General features: G+C 40.1%; 1 pseudogene; it reads right to left on the bottom strand.

Moving 5' to 3' along the window:
- Positions 1-692: 692 nt before the first annotated feature.
- LOC111739020 lies at positions 693-808 on the bottom strand (annotated as a pseudogene).
- Positions 809-4,249: the final 3,441 nt, after the last annotated feature.

The raw sequence follows: 4,249 nt of genomic DNA, 5'->3' as shown, positions 1-4,249 counted from the left end.
TCATCATCATGAAACCTTACAACATTTGAAAGAAAAGGAAGATTCTACAAGGAGAAAGAGAGAGAGGAGAGGGAGAAAGACAGACAGACAGAGACAGAGACAGAGACTGAGAGAAAGGTTACCTATAAATGGTATGAAATCAAATGACTTAGAACTTCTCAAGAGCAACACAGGGAGCTAAAAGACGATGCCTTCCAAATTCTGGAAACTCATGTCCATCCTGGACTTACCTATCCAGACAAACTATGAGTCAAGGGCATGTGCAGAATGGATACATATTTCAGATATATGAAAAAAATTAATCTTCTACACACTTTTTCTTAGGAAACTATTGAAAAGTATGTTTCATAAAACAAAGGAATAGACCAAGAAAGAAGAAGACCCAGGAAATGGTCTTTGATACAGTTGAGCAATAGCCAGTCCAGACAAGAGCTTGTCAGGGAGTCCAGGACAGACTCCCCCAGAAGATGAAGAGACAGATGTCTGATGCCAATGCACATTTCAAGAGGAGATCCAGAATACTGGCATAAAATTAGAAGTTGATAAATATAATAAAAATCAAATAAACAGACTAAACAACTATAATCTGGAGTAATGTTCTCCAACAGAAAGTGTGAACCCATATGTAATTTTATTTTTTATTTTTTTTAAACTATTATATACTTTTTTTATTATTATTATTTTATTGTTTACACCTACAGCACCTGTACTTCCTAGGTGGTCTCCCATCCAGGTACTAACCAGGCACGATCCTACTTAGCTTCTGAGATCAGACATCAGGCTTGTTTAGGGTGCCATGGCCGTAGACCATGGACTCTGGCTCCACTGGGGGTGTGTTAAGGACCTTTTGTGTGTAAAGCAGATGTGTTAACCGCTACACTATGGACCCATGTCCCCATATATAATTTTAAATTCATTAGTAATGACATTTTTAAAAGAGTTGAAATTAATTAATATCAACAATATATTTTATTTAACCTAATATACCTAAAATATTATTTCAATATAATATTAATATATAATTATTAATGACATTTCATATTTTTATATTAAATCTTTGAGATTCAGTGCGTATTTTGCATGTATAGCCCATCTCAATCTGCACACTAAAATTTCTCAGAAAAACTTGATTTTATCCGTATTTTGTTTTTATTAAATTTGCAGTTGAAAGGGTTATTCACATACCAAAGGTGTTCCAAACATACTTAAAATTTCCTAAAAGCCATCAGTTTTTAAAGTAAGATGAAAAAATAATTAAAATTTAATAACCTTAAAAATTAATTCCTTAGTCACACTAGCCACATTTTAAGTATTCAACAGCCACATGTGCCTAGTGGCTACTGTATTGGACAACTAAGATCCAGAGAGATTAAAAAGTCATCTGGAAAGTAAAAATAATTAGAGTTACTACATGGCTCAGCTTCAAATAACATACTCTGAATATTTGTTTAATCAAAAGTATAATATAATTATAATCGGGAAGACGGAATGGTAAATGTTTATTGTGTCAAAGGAGGAAGAGGAAAGAAAGCTAAATCCTAAATGCCTGAAACTGAAAAATTAAAACTTAGCAATAGAATCCTATTAAATAGAAACAGAGAAGTAAATACAAAAGGAATCTGCCAACGTTAGCTCCAAGTGACTCTCTCTGAGTAAGAAGAAACGGAGGAGAAACGGCTTGGGACTCCCATTTTTCTTAAACCTCACGCTATTGGCTACACACTTTGATTTTGTATGATTTTGAAAAACGATCACTGGAAGGTTTGTCCACCAGTATGTGGAATGAGAATTTTCTGTGGAATATTGTCACTTGTGGAGTTGATAAAAATTGGAGGACTGTTACTTGAAAATGTGACCCCTTTGCATTGTCCTATGGAAGCAGTCAAAGCTGGGAGACAGCCCTAAATATAAGAGTGAAAATAAAGTGAAAGGGAATGCAGGGTAGGAGGCTGGGGACAGGCTCTGTGGAGGTTGGGCACAATGGCTTCCTGAAGATCCGAAGGGAGCAGAGGACATAGGGGACCGGAAGCACAGCCCTCGGGAGATGAATGCCACACAGGTGACAGGGCAAGCGTGCACTGCATCTCACTTTCTCCGCACCTCGACCCTGCCCCCTTCTGTAGTCCTACCACAGCCCCAAGACCTCCCCGCTGCTCCAGGACAAGCCCTCCCTCCCTGGAGACGCGGGGCAGGGCTTTGTCCTCCATGAAATTGTTCCCGACTACTACTGTCCTCACCGACTTTTATTTTTAATCTCATGATTAAATCTCATTATTTATAATCTCATGTGCTATGTCTCACACGTTTTGGGCCTTAATTATAAACTGTTTTGAATTGCATATTATTATTTCACATAGAATTTCCAAGCTGCATGATAAGATCAAGGATAATACCATATGCTTTTGCATGGCCTATCACAGCCAGCACAGCATTAAACCCATAGTATAAGTTTAAAGAGTGCCTGATGATTCACTGTTGATGGTGATATTATAGATGCATTTATACATTTCTATAGCACCTCTTATCACAGAAACCATGGTATTTTATAGGTAGGTAGATTAGTGAGATAAAATTTTTATATATGAGAATTCAGGTACAGATCTCAGTTCATTGTTCATTGTTTGTGGCACAATCTTATAATTGGACAGCACAAAACCTCTCTCTTCTTTAATTTTATTTGATTTTTCCTCTTTTTTCTTAATCCCCATGACTTGTCTCCTTCCTTCCCCACCCCCTGTCCCCAGATACCCGTCTAACGTATTAAGAATTTGCCGTTGGACATATACGTATCTTAAAATAGAGCATTGTCTGCATGTGTATGATTAACTTTAAAATGGTATCATGCTATGGATCTTATTCTATTTCTTACTTTGTCATTTAACACTCTTTCTAAAGAACAATGTCTGTGCATCGCTTCGCTTGCTGCATGACATTCCACCGTAAGCTTCGATCACGTTCATCTATCCATTCCCCAAATGACAAACACCTATGTTGCATCGAGCTCCCAAAAAACTGCTGTGAAGAATATCCTTACACATTTGTTTCCTTACGAATGTATGTAAGAGTTTCTCTGGCATATATTGGGATTGCTGTGTCATGGATTATAAGAATATATCATCTGCCTAAGTACTTTTGAATCTCTCCCCAGAATGGCTACACCCATCTCACCTCTACCAGCTGTGGATGAGAATTCACTGCTGTGTAATTTGCAAATAACTGTCAGATACAATGACAGAAATAGCTTAGGGAGCATAATTGAAAACCTCCAAAGGTAAGTCTTGCAATGATTCTTATCAACTCAGAAAAAGGAGAGGACAAAAAGACAGAGGTTGTTGCTTGTGGCTCCATTTACCTGGGCCATATCCGTTAAACGTAAGCTGTTTAAGAGATGCTGCTCACCCCATCTCTTCATTCCGTGCTTGTGATTCTTGGCTGTACGAGTTAGGGTACAACTTATTCAGATGGGTCTTTTAATTCATATCTGAAAAGAGTCTCTAACTTGGGAAAAGAAAGAAAGAGAGAAAGAGAAATAAGAAGGCATTCATTAAGAAAACCTGAATCTGCACTTTCTTAAATGGTAAACACACACACACACACACACACACACACACACACACACACACACACACACTAAAAGTAATATGGCTCTGAGGCTGACGTCTATTCCCTACCAACTGGGGAATTGCTGGAGCCCTTCGCCAGGTGTGGCTGAGTGAAATGTCTCTGTCTTTTCCTGCCTGCGTCCTCGTGTTTCATCACCCAGGGTCTGCATGATCCCAGCGGCACGGAGTCTCATGTTTACCCTCTTCCTACCCTCCGTCTGGGACTCCCCGGCTGTGGCTCCTCTGAGCACTCCTCTGCCATCATCGATCATCTTCGGGTGTGTTCTGTGCCCTCCACATGCCACATCTGAGCTCGAACATCAGATGTGTCGGGCCACTTTGCCTCAGCGGCCGAAGCTCAAGAGTTGAGATGGCAAACCAGACGTGAGGAAAACCCAAGCACCTGAGAAAGGGCAGAGAGCCTGCCCCACCGGGGCGCCCAGACCACCCCCACGTGCCCCTTGGCCTCCTTTCCCTGATCCCCACCATCTAGGTCCACCTATGGATTGACAAACTCCTGTTGGCCACATCTGGTTTAAGAGAAAGAAGCCAGGAGTCGGGAGACCTAACAGGCAGCACTTGGCACACACAATAGAAGCAGCTGCTGTTTATAACCCTTTTTAGGGTGGCCTCAAGCTGGACCTAAC

Source organism: Pteropus vampyrus, unplaced genomic scaffold (genome assembly GCF_000151845.1).
Source record: "Pteropus vampyrus isolate Shadow unplaced genomic scaffold, Pvam_2.0 Scaffold45, whole genome shotgun sequence".
In the NCBI taxonomy this organism is placed as follows: domain Eukaryota; kingdom Metazoa; phylum Chordata; class Mammalia; order Chiroptera; family Pteropodidae; genus Pteropus; species Pteropus vampyrus.
The sequence above is the reverse complement of the archived record's forward strand: the minus strand, read 5'-3'. Positions and strand labels throughout refer to the sequence as shown.